Source organism: Octodon degus, unplaced genomic scaffold, assembly GCF_000260255.1.
Source record: "Octodon degus isolate 3935 unplaced genomic scaffold, OctDeg1.0 scaffold00193, whole genome shotgun sequence".
In the NCBI taxonomy this organism is placed as follows: domain Eukaryota; kingdom Metazoa; phylum Chordata; class Mammalia; order Rodentia; family Octodontidae; genus Octodon; species Octodon degus.
In genome coordinates, this window is record NW_004524769.1 from 1,346,991 (window position 1) to 1,365,094 (window position 18,104).

Genomic DNA, 18,104 nt, shown 5'->3' on the forward strand with positions numbered 1-18,104 from the left:
AGTGCATCCAACACACTTTTAAGGTGGAAAAAACATTTCTTTGAGAGCAGAGATCATAAAAATTCACATGAACAGCCAGGGTCTCACACCAGCATCTTTGTCCTCCATATTCATTCTTAGCACATTCAATTATGGCAGATCGACTGTTTGAATATAAATCTGCCTCTAAATTCTGAAAACTTAGCTAATGTTTATATGTTTCAGGTAAGTATCAGCCATAAATCCTGAGTTCATACACGTGGGACAGAGAAAAAGAATCATTGAAAACACAGCATAATTTTTATTATTTGGGGATAACTATGGTAGCTGGTACAGTAGGAGAAGACTTTACAGATAAGTGGGTCAGATTGTGTCGCATATTTATACATAATAGTGGCAAGAAATTATTAAAAAAATCTAAACACTTAGAAAAAAACAAACCATGAAAAATAATTCCTTTGGAGCTTAACATAAATACGAACGCTGACATCATGTGAACGATTTGCAGGCCACAGAGTTTACCTAGTTGATGTGACGCATAATTGCGGCGTCAACTGGCACAGGCTAAAAATTTTTTCCATCCAGTCACTGAACTCAACTTCAGTTGACACCTCCCAAGACGGAGCCACCTATGTAGGCTTCTGCAGCTCAGTTTGGGCTGCGTCTAGGCGGCCCACAGGCTGGAGCCGAGAGGGGAGGAGCCTCCCAGCCCCATGTGGGTGGTGCCCCCAGGTGGCTTGAGCCCTGGATGGAATGGAAGGGCAACACGGAAGTCTGCCCTTTTCTTGTTCAGAGGGCTCTGGTCCTGGACGCTCATCTGCAGTCCTCCAGGCTTCCAGGGCCCACTCTTCTGCTCCGCAGTAGGGTCCCCGGGCTTGCTTTCCCACAAGGCCTTGCAGCTGGCTGCAGTGAGCCCTAGGCCTGCAAACTTGACCAGGACACTGTGGCTCCTGAGGGGGGCGGCCACTGTACACTCTTCCATTGCACCTTCACAGGAGAGCAGTTAGCCTGCCTTGTAAAGCCTCTAAGTACCTCTTGCATGCTTTACCTTAGGTGTGTTGCAATAGTGAACTCTAACTGGTACATCTCATCTGGTAGATGTGGAGATTTCCAGAGTTTCTTCTTTGGGAAAAATCATAAATACTTCTAAAATTGTCATTTACTGATGTAAAGCCTTTGGACCAGCGGTGGTGAGCTGTGGCCCATGTGTCCTGAATCTTTCTGTCCCCAAGCTCTCCTGAAGGATGGACATCACGATTCCAGATTGTTACCATTCATCTTAAGATCAGATTCTCATGCTTACATGTGTGATTATTACCTAAATATACATACATGATCAAATTGTTTTCCAAATGACTGAACTCCACGATCCTATTGTCAGTATTCCCATTAGTCATGTTAAATACACACACACACACACACACACACACACACACACACACATACACAGAGGTAAACTACATAAATTTAGTAGGGACTTTTTTTCCCTTTCCTCTTTATATTATTGCTTTTAGGCTGAGGCAAGGACAGCCTTTTCCTTTGGTCCTGTGTAGGTCACAAGAGTCACGGAGCCAACTGGATTTGGTCACCAAGGCCACATCATTCTTGTGTATTGCACTGTGGCTACGTCGGTTTTGGCATATGCTCAAGTAATTATTTTCCATAGACTTTGAAGGCTTTTGGCCCAAATGGGCACTTGTAAGGCAAAACTGGCCAAGAGGTGGGCACCAGGCAGCTCTGCATGGGGACAGTGATGCGTGGGAGACGGGCGGGTGAGATGGGCACACACATGCTGCTGCAGATGGGGAGGAAAGAGAAGGAAGAGGAAGCGTGAGCAGGCGCCCGCTCTCTCTCTCTGCTGCGCTGATCCACAGAGCAGTATGCGCATGCTCAGCGCAGCCTAGACCCAGTGGGTCCTTGGGAAAATATATTTATCCAAGCAGAAGGGCAAGATACATTCTACCAGATGCCTGACTTGGTTTATAGCTCCGGAATCTTTAGACATATTGTGTGGCTCTTCGTGTTTTCGTCTTGCTCTTTACGAATCATAGAGGTTGCATTACTTTTATAGTTTAAATGGATAATATATCCAGACTATTTTCTCCAAACTCATTAATTTCTATAAAAGATAGAAACATAAACAAACCTAAATGAAAACACATGTAAATTCTACCAAGTTTTTAATGATTTGATAAAGGCAACACAGAAAAGAAAATTATAGACCAAAATCACTTATAACATAATTAGCTCCACAGATGCTAGAGAAAAGGAAGAAACAAAAACAAAAGTTTGACACATTCAGTGGCATTACTGATTTAAAAATAAGTAACACAAGAATGTGGGAATTGGCAGATTTTCCCTTAGAATAATGAGATACAATTGTCTCATTCATAAAGCCAGTATATTAAGAATTGGGAAAGTGGGAAAACCCAAAGGGCATTTCCGATAAGATCAAGACAAGCCAAGGACCCATGAACGCATCTACTATTACTTGTACAACTGAATTAGAGCTATTTGTTAGTCTAGTTATTCAAGATAAATCAATATTGGACCTGATCATTGGACAAGAAGCAGTGAAATTCTCCACTTTCAGACAGTCTGAACGTACTTGCGGCAGACCTCAGAGGACTGATGACAGAGCCAGCGTGCACAGCCCGAGCCACAGAAGAGCTCAAGGGAAGCACTGCGAAGAAGCTGATTAGTTGATTACATTAGTGAAAAAATCATAAATCAAATAGCAGCCAGTTAGGGAAGTAAGTATGGGAGAAATCTCACAATAGAAGATATAAATAAAAATACTTAGGAATATAGCTAACAAATGTGGAAAATCCATTTGAAAAATAGATCATTTCCTCCCACATTGTCATAAATCCATGCAAACCTCATAACTGTCAGCAAATCTTGTCCTTATTAAAGTGCAAGAGGGTAATAAAAATAAATAATGAGGACAAATTGGAAAAGAAAGCAATGAGAGTTATTAGACGTAAGAGACACTCGAAAGCACTAGACCAGGATGGCGTCAGAACTGGATCCTGGAGATGAGCCAGAGGAGTGGAGCACAAGTTCAGAAACAGAGGAGAGTACGTGGGACAGTGTCCTAGGTGGGGAGGTCAGGGTCTCACGTTATGGGAGTAAAGGTTCACATTTTCTAAGCAGTTCTGAAGGAAATGAACAACTATGTGCAAAAAAAAACTGAGGTTCATACCTCGTTAAACAAAAGCTACATGAAGAAAAAGAAAATCCTCCTAAAGGTAAAGAACTAAAAACTAAAATGCGAAAATGAAACCATTTGCATAATACCAGAAAATCATATGAATTTTATATAATTTGGGCATATAAAGATACCAATTTAAGAGTCAAAATTTAGGAAAAATCATCATAAATTATAAGATATAGCCCATGCTTTATATTATTTTCTTGTAGACATTTAGTTTCTTGAAAATCATTTATGTAAAATATTAACTTCGCATAACACAAAATATCTAATCAAAATCAGAAGTAAAATAATGAACTAGGAGAAAATATTTCTACACATACAAATATATATTTATATATTCATGAGTAATTTATAAACATTTTTATAGATATAATACACCTATCTGTGCAATGAATTTTCGAAATTTAATGGGAATGCATCAACCCTGATATAACAGTGGGCCATAGCACGTGATTTACAAAAACCTGTCAAAAATAACTAAATGAAAAATTTCAGCTTCACTCACAATAGGAGAAATGCAAATTCAAATCACACTGATACCATTTTCATTTCTCAGGGTGGAACATTAGCATTTGACAGGCCTTTCTGTTTGGTAAGGCCGGGGAAGCAGCCACTCTTACAATGTTAGCACAGAGCTGATGGAGGGAAACTTGGCAAAACTGTCAGCTCTCCTTACGCATTCGACACAGTAACTCAAATTCATGTCATTTATTATCATTTGAAAACAGACCTACACAAGGTTATTGCATCAGTCAGTGCTTGTGAGGGAGGCAGATTAACGTGCAATACAGGCACACAGGGTGGGTTTACGGTGGCCGCGCAGTCAGGAGGGAGTGCCCTGGGCTGTCTGCACGGTGCGGAGCCCACGGGGCTGCGCGAGGTCGTCGGCCTGGAGCTCTCGGCACTGGCCAGCGTCAGTCCACACCGCAGGCCGCAGGGTCTGGGTTGGAAGCCAGGAAATGAAAGTCCAGGGCAAACGTAAAGAGACGAAAGGAAGCCCTCCTTCTTTGTGTCCTCTCTGTTCTGTTCAGACTACCAACCTATTCGTCAGTGTCGCCCACACCCGGGCCGCTGGGTGACCCCGTTGCTGGGTGGCGCTTACTCCTGTGGACACACACAGCCATCGCAGTCGGCAACTGGAGCGTTGCTTAAGGGTACAAAATAACGCAGCTCTCCTCAATGCGGCTGCGTGAAAGTCTGCTTGGAAGAACTGTGGTCCTTTCAGACGACGGATTCCTGCGGGCTGCAACACACACGGTGAAACAGGGCACAGGTTTTCCAAATGCTGCTTGAAAGAGACAGATGCATAAGCATATAAGCGTTTATAGTTAGCTTTCCTGCAAAAAAAGCGTAAATAAGAAAATGAGTTTTCATTTGCTTATTTATTTTGTATTTACATATTTATTTAATACAGGGTCCTACTATGCAGCTCAGAATCATGATGATCCTCCTGTCTCAGCCTCCCCAGCCCAGGGATTTTGGGCGTGAGCCACCCTGCCCAATCTCAGTGGCCAGCACAGTGCTTCTGGGGTTCCAGGGCCACATCAGTGGCATGTGGCACAGGGGATGAAACCCGGATCCTGGAGCCTGTCATGTTGGATACATATTGAATGTATCAGCACAAATTCATATTTTCTAAGATAGACCTGTGTCCACATGGCATTTTCTCTAGCTCTGCCCCCCAAAGGTACTTTGAAATCGGGAATCTATGTAGCAGTGAGCACGCCTAGCACCCATTCTAGGGTTCTTCATTGTAAACACAGAGATGGGAGAAGCCGAATCTTTTCTGTATAGTATAGTGGTAACTGCCAAATGTAGAAGAAACAATCAAGAAAGAAGCATCCTGGGAATTTAGTTAAACAGAAGTTTCAAACTAGTGGGTAGAATTAGATGTGAAACAGCGTATCTACACTGTCCCAGCGTGTCTCTTCAAAACTTACTTAGCAGTGAGAAGGGGGAATTCAGTATGTGGCCAGCATCACCCCAAGCAAGGAAGCCATCACATGCAGCCCCAGCAGCAGCAGGGGAGCCCCCGGCGTGTGCCTGCAGCAGGGAACGTCAGCAGAGCCATCTCCCTGCCTTTAGCACGGCCCTAGTAAGAATCATTTACCTGAATCTTATCATAAGGAAACATGACCCAGCTCAAAGGGACATATTCCCAACAACAACAAAAACTAACTATTCTGTCACTTTCAAAGAAATTAACGTAGTAGAAATCACTGGGAAATCTAACAAAAAATACTTGCTCCTGAATTGGATCTTAAAATACCATCAAGGTCATCAGTTCTGGAGTCTGATGAGACTCCACAGCACAAGTGACAGTTGTGCTCCTGCCGGTTACAGGATGTGGATAGCTGTGCCGTAATCAAATATCCTTTCTCTTCGGAAACCCTGTGGGCATCAGCAACAAATGGCCTTGTGACTGCAGTGTTTGGCCCATTTGTTCAGAAAAGCATCACAACACGCAAATACACACAAACAGGAGGCAGCCAACGCGGCACAATGCTAGTAACGGTAGACTGGATGGGCTTGACGCTCGGGATTCTTCCTGCCATCCCCGCAGCTTGTCTGGAAGAGGACACTGACTTAAAAGGAAGAAGTGACAGAAACAAGAAACAATAATTAATAATTATCACTTGCTGAAGTCTTCCAGCAAGTGATAGTCTTCTTTTACATCAAGTTTCTGAAAATTGAGTTTTCTTTTTTCCTTCTTGTTGAGCATCTGCGAGGACTGAAATACAGTGCCCAGACGTGAGAGCGGCGAAAGGAGAACTAGCCAGGCGGGCGGTGGCGGGGCGAGGTCCTCTCCCGGCCGCCTCCTAACCGCCTTTCTGCAGAGGCTGTTTCTATAGACAGCAAGAGCAAGAACATGATCTCAGATAAGAGCCTATTAAAAGCCCGCTGAGAAATCAATATCTCATCATCCGCGCGCCGCGGGGCCCTTGGCGGGGACGGCGTGCGAAGGTCTCGCCGCCTGGCGCGGACCGTGACGGCCCTGCACCGGCTCCTGCCCCGCGCGTGCTCGGGTGCTGCCTGCAGGCCGCCCGTTTACAGTTAGACCGTGCGGGCTGGGAGGGCGGGTCGAGGGCTTCTCCCTGAAGCCTCAGGAGGCCAGCGTGCTCCCCGCCTGGGTGACTGAGGGCCTGTCTACGCCGCGGAGCACCAGAGATGGGCCCAGTTCTAACGCTCAGACCAGCAAGTAGGATGTTCCGGGGCATGACGCGGGGCTGAATTTCTGACACTCAGCAGGGAAAGGTGAAGAACTTCACAGCTAAGCAATAAATGCATTCCTAGCGCCCGCGCCACACTCCATGCAGTGCAGTTGAAAACGCCGCAACAGGAATGCAAGGGAGTCAGAAATCTCCATTTTTATGGTTACTATGCCACTACACTCTTATTGTTAATAATCAGACATTGCACATGTCATTCGTTTTCTTCACACAAACGCTTGTCTTTGCACTACTTAGGCCAAGCCTGCCTGTCCATAAGATAGAACTACGCCCGCGTGGGCACAGGGACATCCCCCTGGAGAAGAGGGCCGTGAAGCCCCTCTCCCTGGGGAGGAAGGATCACCCTGCAGGCAGCTTGCATCCACCGTCACCTCGCTGAGACCCACACACAGGCCAAGGCGCCCACCAGCCCCCTTCAAGGAGCACTGCAACTCCTCAGGCGCCCCCATCACCGGGTCTGCCCGCGATCCTCAGCTCTGCCGAGGCTGCGGGGTGACCCCAGGAGAAAACTAGGGCTTCTTTTTCTTAAAATGCATTTCGTGACCAACGAGCGTGTCACTGTGGATTCAGGCCTGGACGACTGTACAGCACGGCTCGCCTGCGAGATCTCCATCAAGCCCGAAAATAGAGTAAACGACAATGACACGTGGGTGCCAAGACGAAAGGCTCCCGCAGCGAAAGAGGGTGGGCCTCCCTCGGAGCCTGAGCCGCAGGAGCGAGTCTCGGCCTCAGGACGGCGGGCCCTCGTGGCGTGCCTGTTTCGGGGGTACCCGCTGCCGACGCGTAGCACTGGAGCAGCTTGCATCAGTAGCGCTGAAGCCGCGACGCTCAGCCCGGCGCGTGCGACCTGCGGGCCGGCCCACTTTGCGGGCAGCGCTTCCCGATCTGTTGTTAAATAATTCAGAGTCAGGTTGTTGTGTTTTTATTTTATTTTATTTTATTTTATTTTATTTTATTTTATTTTATTTTATTTTATTTTTTTCTTCTTCCAACATGAGCGGCACCCCACAGGGAGCTTCTGCCCAGTACCCTGAAGGCGTTCTATCTCTTGAAGCAAGGCGTTTGCGTTTGTGTTTGCCTCCCTCCATGTGTCAGAGGATTCTACGCTGGAAGCTGACACGGAAAGGGACAGAGGGTGGGGAAGGCTGGTAGACCCAAGAAATCGAGTGGAATTTGATTTTAAGTGCACTCTACATTTTGTCACTTTAAAATAGTCCTTTAAGCTTTCTCAAATAAAAATGTAGTCTTACTAGGATCACGTCTTTGGTTTTATTAATCATTCAAATAATAATGTTAATTACAACAACAATGCATTATTTTATTTGGGATTTTTGTTAATTTCTTTTCTTTTCTTTTTATATGATACCAGGGATAGAACTCAGGACCTTACATTTGCCAGGCAGGCGCCTATGCCACTGAGCTATCTCCCCTTTAGCAGTTTCTAATAAATTATAAAATTTTAAATTCTTTATCATTTGTATTGCTGTATGTTACTGTGCTTCTATGTTCATGCTTTTTTTAAAAAAATTTCCTCTTTAACACAAAAAAGTCAACGTTTTTCTATCTTTCCCTGGTAGTCCAATCTCCATATATCTGGATTCTGCATTCAAGGATTCAACCAACTACAAACGAAAAGTATTCAGAGAAACAAATGATGCTCTGAATGTTGAACATGCAATTTCTTGTCATTGTTTCCTACACAATACTGCACATCAACTGTGCTCGTGGGTTTAGGTGTTAAAGTGGTCGAGAGATGGTCATAGTAGAGGAGAAGCCTGCACGAGCTGTGTGCTGGTGCTTCCGTTTCACAGAAACGGCGGGCACCTACTTGGCTCTGTGCGTCTGGGGAGGCTCCCACCCAATCCTCGTGGGGCATGTGGCAGCTGGGTTTCAGCCAAAGAGACTTAAGGTGATGGCTGTCTATAGCAAATTCCTGCAAATGTAAAACACCTCTACGTGTAATGCTTTTCATCCTTTGGCCTTCTGAGAAAACGCAGACTGGCGGTGCCCTAATGCCCAAGATGCCTTCTCCTTTGCCCCACTAACTGTATTTATTTATTTAGTTAGTATTTTTAGGGACAGGTCTACAGTGTGTTCAGGGTCTCACTACTATATCAGACTCATAATGATCTGCCTGTTTACAGCCTCCCAAGAGCTGGAATTACAGGCACATGCCACCACATCCAGTCTCAACTGCCATCTCAGTGCTCCCTGGGGTTGGGGCTGGCACAACAGGCCAGGGGATTGAACCCCTGGCCCCTGCGCCTGCTTTCAGGTGCTTTAATCTGCTGAGCTATTTACTATAACTTTGTTTAGGTGATCCATCCCTACCAGACACTCTGGATATATATAAATATAGGTATTTAGCACAAGGTCTCACTACACAGATCAGATTTGTAATGATCCTCTTGTTTTCAGCCTCCCAAGTACTGGGATTACAGGCACACACCACCAAGCCCAGTCTAAATCACCATCTCAGCATACTCTGGGGACAGCACAGCATGCTGGGAATCGAACCCTGGTCCCTGTGTCTGCCTAAGCAGGCTCTTTAATCTACTGAACTATCTGGCCAGTTCTTTCTTTCTTTCTTTCTTTCTTTCTTTCTTTCTTTCTTTCTTTTCTTTCTTTCTTTCTTTGATACTAGGTCTCACTGCGCAGTTCAGACTCCCAGTGATCCTCCTGTCTCAGGTTCCCCAGCTCTAGTATTACAGGAATGCCCACCACACCAGGCTTTGGGGTTAACGCAGCATGCAGTACCAGAGATCAAACTTGGGTCCTTGTGTTTGTCAGGCAGGCACTTAGACTGCTGAGCTAACTCCAAGACCCCCTGGTTCTTGATCCAGCTTATGTCAGTCTTGGAATTCAATCTTCAACTTTTAGAGCTTATAAAAATCTTATTTTACTAAATAAACTCACAATAGAAGTAGTTTTATCGTCCAAACCAAAACCATTCTGTTCAATATTCAAATCATAAATGCTGAAATCAGACTGATGAGAGGTGTTAGGCTTTGTGTCTAGATGTTCTCCCAAAGCCACATGCAGTCATGGGAGGGTTTCTAGTGTCTGTGATTCACTCAAGGTCCAGTGCTGGGATTGTGGGTGTGGGTGCTACCCCTACCCTGGGGCAGGCAGCCTGTACACAACATAAGGGAGAGACAGAGACCTGCCCTGTGCTGCGCCTCCCTTTTGCTCTTGCTCTTTTGCTGTTTTCCGCCACCTTGAACTGCTGCTCTCTGCCACGTGCCATCCTGCCTTGGAGCCAGCTGAGTGTGGACTGAACCTTCCACAAACTGTAAGCTAAATACACCTTTCCTTCCCTAATTCTGGGCATTTGGTATTTTGTCTCAGCAAGGAGCGAAGAGTAACCAAGACACAAGGTGTGTGTGTTTCCCTTTGCTGCCTTGTGGCCTTAGGCTTATGGATGCTCTGAGTTCTCATGATGGCAGTGGCAAATGCCTGAGAATAACTAGGATGACTATGTAATGCTACGGAAAATAGAAATCAACTACACGGAAGCAGAAAGTAACTGTTTTCACCAAGCTGGAAGATGCACTATGGGTACGTCTGTTAATGTTCAAACTAAAGCTCTGAGGCTCTCACCCTGCACCATGAAGCTGTCTTCCATTCTTGGCATGTGTTCACCTTCTTAACTCTTTGCCCAATGAGATGTCCACCATCTCCAGAATACTGACCTGGAAGCTGCCCTTCCCTGGCCTTAGAAATGCCTTCTGCTCCTCTGCAGCCAACCAAGAGGGTCACCATTTTGCAGCATGGTGTTCCAAGTGTCCCCTGGATGAAATCTCACCTTTTCATGTCATTAGTGACTGGTGCTCATTTATTCAGCAGTAATTTCGGGCTTCCTCCTGAGCCAGTCTGTAGCACACTTAGCACCTCTATCAATCTCCCAGTGTTTCCTGTGTGGTAGTTGCACAATACACATTTTGTTCTATGACCATTGACCCACCAGCAAGGTTTTTCTTCAATTTGACTTTGTCTTTTGCAGGAGCTTCTCTTGGGCATGGTTGTTAATAAATGTGCAATTCCCACAGCTGGTCTTCACAGAAGAAACACCTTTAGCATGATAGCCCACGTGATGAGGGGAAATCTCAGGGTGGTTCACAAATGGCTTTGTTTCTAAGATGACTCAGCCTGAATTTTATTTATTGACTCTGATTGGAGTGGAATTTGCCTAGGGAGAAATAATGCGTCTTTTGAGAATAAAGTGGTAGCATAATGTTCTACTTTCAGCCATCAGCATTAAGTCTAAGGGCTAAATTTTATTTTTCACTCTGAACAGAAGATTACAGAATGCAAGCTCACAAATCACTGATGGAGAACAGCACCTCTGCTGTCCCTACATCTGTAGTTATAAAGAAAGCCCCGATTAGAAGATAAACAGACACACAGAAAGAAGGGTGTAAGGCTTAGATTTGAATTAAATTGTCAGGCCATTTATATAAAAGACATGAAAATTATTTTTGTTGGAAATCTACCTAAGAGAGAATTTACTTAAAAGAAAAAAAGAGAGAGAGAGAGAGAGAGAGAGAGAGAGAGAGAGAGAGAGAGTTAAAAGACACTTTGGCACCTACTATTTTTTCCTACAAAGTGATAAAGCACAATTCAAAAATTTCCTGGAATTTATAATGCCAGAGGCTAAGCTAAAAATAATTTTCCCTCATTAGATCTTGCAGTTTAACCTCTGAAGTAGGTTTGTGACAGATACATCAAGACTCCAACTCACAAAAGCCCCATTCCAAAAGGAAAATGAATAAAGAGGAACTGTTGGTATTAAATGACCCACAGAGAATCAAAGAGACAAAGAGAGCTATTTTGGTGGCTTTCTGAGGCTGAGCACAGGGCTGCTGGGCTGTTCCAGGTGGATCACTCCGGACAGCTCCAAATGCCTTATGTGCTGAATGAGCATGGAAGTTTAGATTGCGGTCAGGCTTCAGAAATTAGACTTCCTTGCTCAGGGACGAGAAACTTGATGGGCAAAGGCGGAGTGGGCTCAAGAACCCCAGTAAGAATGAACAAACCACCAACACAAATTAATAAGCAATGAAAGTACTGTGCCTGTAGAAGAGAAAACCATCAAAGCCTAAGACTTGAACTTCAAGATGCAGAAAACTCTGACATGAAGGAGGAGGTATGAATTTATTTTTTGATAAAAGGATTTGAGAATTTAATATTGTCTGTTTCTTTGTTTTTTAATTTTATGATCCAAATTGTAGAATGTTTATTGTATGACTTGGAACCTACTGCGAAACAGGTCTGATGCTCTTGTCATCTGCTCAGTCATTCCTGGGATCACATGAAGCAGAGGAAGAAAGAAAGAGGACCTTGGTATCAGGTAGGATTCAGACAGGTAAGTAGCACCATTTTGAGTGGCATAGCATACCGGACTGTAATCGGGATGACGTCATCCATTTGTGAGGAGACCAATGAAGTATCCGTGGAAATCGCTTCTGCACCAGATGGAAGCTTGCGGTGTCATAGAGCTATATGGCAAGTAGTTGAGAAGAAAGTGTGGACACTAAATTGGGGAAACTAAATACACATGAGAATCCATAAGGACACATCAAAGCCAGCAGCTGCCTCGGTGGCTTCGGCTGTGGTTTCATGGGAGGCTTACTAAGGAAGACAGCATCCTTGGATTGAGGCTGAGACCCAGAAAAACTGAAGGAAAGGCTTTACGGAAGCCATGGTGCCAGGACCTCCCCAGGACTGAAAGCCTCCCCAGGACCGAAAGGCAAGCCAGCGAATCAGTGCAGATGTGCCTGACTGTATGTTAGTCACTTTCGTGTGGTTGGGACACACTATCCAACACCCACAATTTAAAGGAGGGGAGATTCATTGGGCTTAGTTTTCTGTGGCTTCAGGGCATGTTCTGCTGGCTCGAGAACAGAAAGAAAGAGCGTCAAAAGGCCTGGGGGAGGAGTGCTGCTCACCTCAGGGCCACCAGGAGCCAAGGGAGGGAGGAGCTGGGAACCTCACAGCAGCCTTGTGGGTCCTCTGGCTGGGCCCTGAGCCCTGCTAGCAAGCTCAGCTGCACAGAGCGCAACCACTGTGCTGCCCCTTCCAAACTACAGGAGATCTGTGAAGGATAAGGTAGATCTCAACCAAAACAGAGTGCGACCTGCACAAGTCCCCAGCCTTGCATCTGTGTGGGAACCAATAGCTGCTACTCTGTTCTGTCTTCCAAAGGTTGTGTGTGTTTTTCTTGAAGCCAACCCCAACTGAGGACTTCCAGGGAAGGAAGTTCTGAGGAACAGATCGATCTTGCTAAGTTGACATAATTAAAAATTCAGTACAACCTGTATTTGGTCAACATCATGCTTTCCAAGCACCATGCTTTCATCCTTGAAAAAGCTGAGGTTGGGAGAAGTCAAATAATTTCCCTAAAGCATCTAAAAACTGGCAAGAATCATAGTCAGAGTAAGACGTTCATAACGATTACTTTCTAAAGCTCCCTGAATTACAGCTAAGCCATCCAAAACTGCAAGCTTTAATGTTGTATCAGTCGAGGCTCCAGGAGCAAACATGCAAGGGACTCCCCTTCAGCAAGAAGAGCTCCATGAAGGAACTGTTCAGAAAGACTTGAGGACAGAGATTAGGAAAGCCACAAAGCCGAGCAGCTGTCTCAAACTGGCAATAGAAGGATTTTACTCACATCTGAAATCAGGAGGGAAGAAACACTTCTCTATCCCAAGGGAGTTTCCAAACAGTGGGCTTCCAAGCAAGAACTGAAATAGCTAGTAAAAGGAAGGCATAGCTAGCTTGGAGCTCTCAGAGAGGAGGCCATGAGGAAGAAGCGCTTCCCTCTGTCCTTAAAATTCCCATTCTTGCCATTTAATTTCTATTCATTAAACAAGCGAAGCTTGATAAGCTGGTTTCTGATAGATTTTAATGGTTTCTAGACAGAAACCAATGAGCTAAGGACACTTTTATGTAATACATAGAAATCACTATCGTGGAGAATAAAGGAGGAGAAAAATAGATATCAATCCAGAAAGAACACGGAAAATATCTAGAACACACCAATTACCTTAAGAGTAAAGCACTGGTAAAGATTTCAGGAAACTATTTTGTTTTAATGTGCTTCTAAAACAGTTTTCAAGGTAATTTTTGTATTTGTGTAATGACTATGTACCTTATTTCCTCATAGAATATTTTTCCAATTTGGTTCTATGATAAGTCCATAGACAGAACCAACACAAAGGCAAAGCAGAAGCGGGCCAGGGAGATGGCTCAGTGGAATAAGCACTTCCTTAGCAAGTGCAAGGGCCTGAGTTCAATCCCTGGTTCTGAAAAAAAAAAGAAAAGAAAAGAAAAGGCAAAGCAGAGTCCCAGCTTTCACTCAGGATCGTTAGCAAGGAATGGGTTAGACTGATGCAGAAGGCTGTCCCTAGGCCCAGCAGTGGCTCATCAAAGCATTTGCTTCTTTAATAAAACATCAAAGACTGCTGCATGCTGTAGGGTACTTTTAAAACCAAAACTAAGGTGATTTGCAAGTACTTCATAGCAGAGCAAGAAGAAATATTTTCTGAATCTTTTGGGTTCTTCCTGTTAAAAATTCCCCACTCATTCTCTAAGCACCTGCATTGGGCAGCGTTTGCATTGCAGACACGGCACATGACATGAAGTCTGAAGAAGAAAGCTTTCATTCAGCTCGTGGTTTCTGGTCTCGGGCCGTGGCTGGCTCCAGGGAAGGAACCTGGTGGCCCACAGGTGTGGCGGAGCACAGCTCCTTGGTCCATGCAGAGCAGGAAGCAGAGCATAGCAAGGGGAGCATGAGAGGGAGGGACAAGGAACAGATGCAGCCCGCAGGGTCACTTCCCAGGACTCACCAGACCTAACTGGGTGTGTGCCCCAGTAACGGCCGTGCATCTCTTAGTCCAGTCATGCCCATGTTCACATTTCACCATTCCTGTTGACCACAATGAAAAAAGTGATATTTTCCCACTACTATTATAGACTACTGGACTATAGTAGATTATTTTGGTGAATTCAAGCACCTACAATATTTAAATGGCAATGGAATACCCATCTCTAACAAAACTAAACAAAAAAGAGGTTACAAAGGAAGGACCATTTTGTATCTGCATATACAAAATAGTTAGGATAGATATACAGCTACTTTCTTTTAATTCAATGAGAAGAAAGATTTGTACTAATAGTATTTGGACAGGGTATCATGTCTGCATCTTATACTATGAATAATGACTAAGATAACAATATGCAATGTATTAATTATTGAAACTGTTCTATTTATCGGTTTTGAAAATGTCTCACTGCTATCTCTTTCTCAATAAAATTAATTTAAAAAAAGAAGTAAAAGAAAGAAAGAAAGTGATATTCTATTGTCTGAGAGCCTTGCCTTTTTTACCCATTCCTGAAGGAAGATGTGTTATCTCTCCAATGAGGAGCTCAACAGTACCTGCCCACTGCTTAGAGTTAGTGAGACTTCCAGCTGGCAAGAGGAGGGAAGCACAGCACCTTCCCACTTGCAGTGAAGGCAGTGTTTGGCCTCCAATCCCATCGCAAAGCAAGGGACGGGTTTGTAAAGAATGGAAGCCAAAGCCAAAGCAAGTGTGCCTGTAGGCCCCTGTACCAGCACAATCCAGAGTCTCTGCCAGACTTCCACCCAGTGACCCTTCTGACACATGGTGTGTAGAAGAAATAGGAGGAAACTGAATCCTCTAGGCTTAAGCCCTGGATTTAATGTCTATGCAACTTTAGGAAAACACTGAATCTCCTGAAATATTTGGTTTATTATCTACAAAAATGGACTTCTGTGAATACTACCTGGAAGAGTGTGTAGAAAACATTATCAGAGCACGTGCAGTTGAAAGGAGAGTGGCTAGAGGTTTGCACGGGGGGTTGGCTTGGATGCTTTTGAGATGCCCTCTCCTGACAGTTCTATTGAAAGTCCCAAGCATCTTTTCTGAGCTAGCAGCTGCCAAGACCAGCAGGAAGGCCAGGTGTGTAGGTGTGAGTGTCCTCCAGCTCTGTGACATCCACAGACAGAACCGTGACTGATGGCGTCTCCTCTGCTCTCTGTGATGCATGAAGCCCGGAAGCCAGAAGTGAAGTGTGAAGGTTGGGAGGTCAAAACCACCGCAAACACAAGGGCCTGAGTTCAATCCCCAGTTCCGCAAAAAATAAATAAGTAAAATAAAATAAACCACACACACTGCAAAGAAGCTGCCTACGTAGGTCTGTCTTTCTAGACGGAAAGGACAAGGCCGGCCTCTGCGGCACATTTTTGAAGACTGCTCCCCTTCATTACTGCTGTTGCTGTCTGCAAACAGCCCTTATGTTCTCTGAGCCTATGAAAACCCTTCTACTACAGAAACACTACAATTACGTCTCTCCGCAGTATTATGCAAACACTCCAGCCTTTGCTCTTTTTGGTGAGACCTGTAACACTTCTTCTTGTTTGTGGTCCCCTTCCGCACAATACACAAGAACCCTGATTGTTATGGCCCATATGGGTAGCCGAGCGGTTTGTGTTTCATTGGAGTTGGACACAGAGGAGGATCGCAAGCGCCTTTCCCTGGCACACCAGCAGAGATCGCCGCTTTTTTGCTAGGTCATAGTCGCCCCAAGGAAGCAAGGAAGGCTCTATTTTCCGCAATCCTTGAAAGCGCTTCTCCTTAACTTAGGCCGGAAGCCGAAAAAAAGTAGTCCCAAAGGTAGCACCGTTGCCAAGAGGAAAAAGACACAAATGCTAAGAACAACGTAATGTTTAGGTGTCACAGATGACACTGAGCACAGGCAACATGTCAGACAGACCCAGGTCCCTTGCCAATCAAATAATGTGCTCATCTATGAAAATTAAATTCAAAATAAGGGGCAGGTCAGATAGCTCAGCAGACTAAAGCACTGGCTTAGGCCGAGCACAGTGAACGAAGTTCGATCCCGATCCCCGGCGTGCCACGCTGGACTCATCCCTGGGGTGCACTGAGATAGTGATTGAGACTGGCCATGGTGGCACATGCCTGTAATCCCAGCACTTGCGAGGCTGAAAACAGGAGTTTTCACTACTTATAGATCACTACGAGACCGATCTACATAGTGAGATCCTGTAGACCCTGTACTAAAATACATTAAAAAAATCAAAATAATAACAGTTTTTGAAATTAAGTAGCCCTAATTTTATAAAGAAAAACTCTCAGCAAATGAACTGAGAATTACCAGCACTATTGCGACTCAAGCTTACCTTGTGGAAGACAAAATTACAGACTTAAACTACATATTCACAAAGTCTATGACAGAGTAGAAATACACAGTAATAGATATTGTGAAGGAAAAGATGTTAGCTAAGAATGCACATTTCCGGAGGCCATGAAGATGCTTTTCAGGTCAAATCAAAGGCAAGTGGGGAAAAAGTAAGCTGGCAAGGAAACATTCCTGTTTTGTGACAGATTTGATTGAAAATGGTGTCTGGATTCCTGGACACCTTGATGAGAACATACATGCCTGGGTAAAGCCTAATCACACGTTGCAATTCTAAGGAAAATGTCTTTGGTCCAGTGCAAGTTTCAAGACTGTCTTCTTAGTGAAGAAAAAATAGTCAGGCCAACCATAAACATTTCTTCCACTAACTCGGGAGCTAAGTGTCTCTGGACCAGGAGTTGTAGGCTGCTGAGATTTAGCAAGTACAAAACAAAGAGTGCGTCCACTGGGGTGGCAGAAGGACACTGGAGGTCTTCGAGGAGGAGAGCCCAGCTCACCTGCATTTGCAGTCTGAGGACTCCATAGAGAGACCTCTCAGTAATCAGAGGGAAACAGAGATCTCAAGAGAGAAGAGAGAAGAGGACCAGGACCATAAACCCTACAGCTCAGTCCAGGAGGAGGCGAGGGACAGGCTGCACATACGTCACTTAGTTGTGTTAAGCCAACAAGGTCAAGATAGCAGCACACCAGGGAACTTCTGAGAGGTAAATATTACTAGCACATTCTAGCTCTTGGGAACTTAAGTGGGAACAAGGACATATACAGAGAAGAAAAGCAGATAAAAATCTCAGTGTGAAAGGTGAGGAAAGCTGTTAAATGTTATTTTAAATTTTGTTTCTAGGACAGGACCATGTAGAAATCCAGGTAATTTAATTCAAAATCATAATTGAGAGAGGTCTTCACATAAGCAAATAGAACATTGCATGGGATTATGCAATTTAGGAATAGTGGTAAACCACAGAATGAGAAAGTGATTTTTTATTATTAGTTTTATTGAGAAAGAAGAGGCGATGAGACAGTTTCAAAACAGGTTAGGAGAACAGTTACAATAATTAATACATCACATATTGTTTTCTTTGTAGTAGTTACTCACAGTACAAGATGCAGACATGATATCTTGTCTGAACACTATTAGTTCAAAGCTTTCTTCTCATTGAACTAGGAGAAAGTAGCTGCATATCTATGCTAACTATTTTGTATATACAGATATAGATATTCTTGTCACTAAAAAATGATCCTTCATTTATATCCCCCTCTTTTGTTTGCTTTTGTCAGAGATGGGTATTCCATTGCCATTCATATATTATAGGTGCATGAATTCAGCAAAGTAATCTAATATAGGCCAGCAGTCTATAATAGTACAGGGGTATCTGCATGACTGCAGATCAAAAAATTAGAGAAAAAGAAGGGCTACAAGGATAGTCAACATTGTGGCCCTA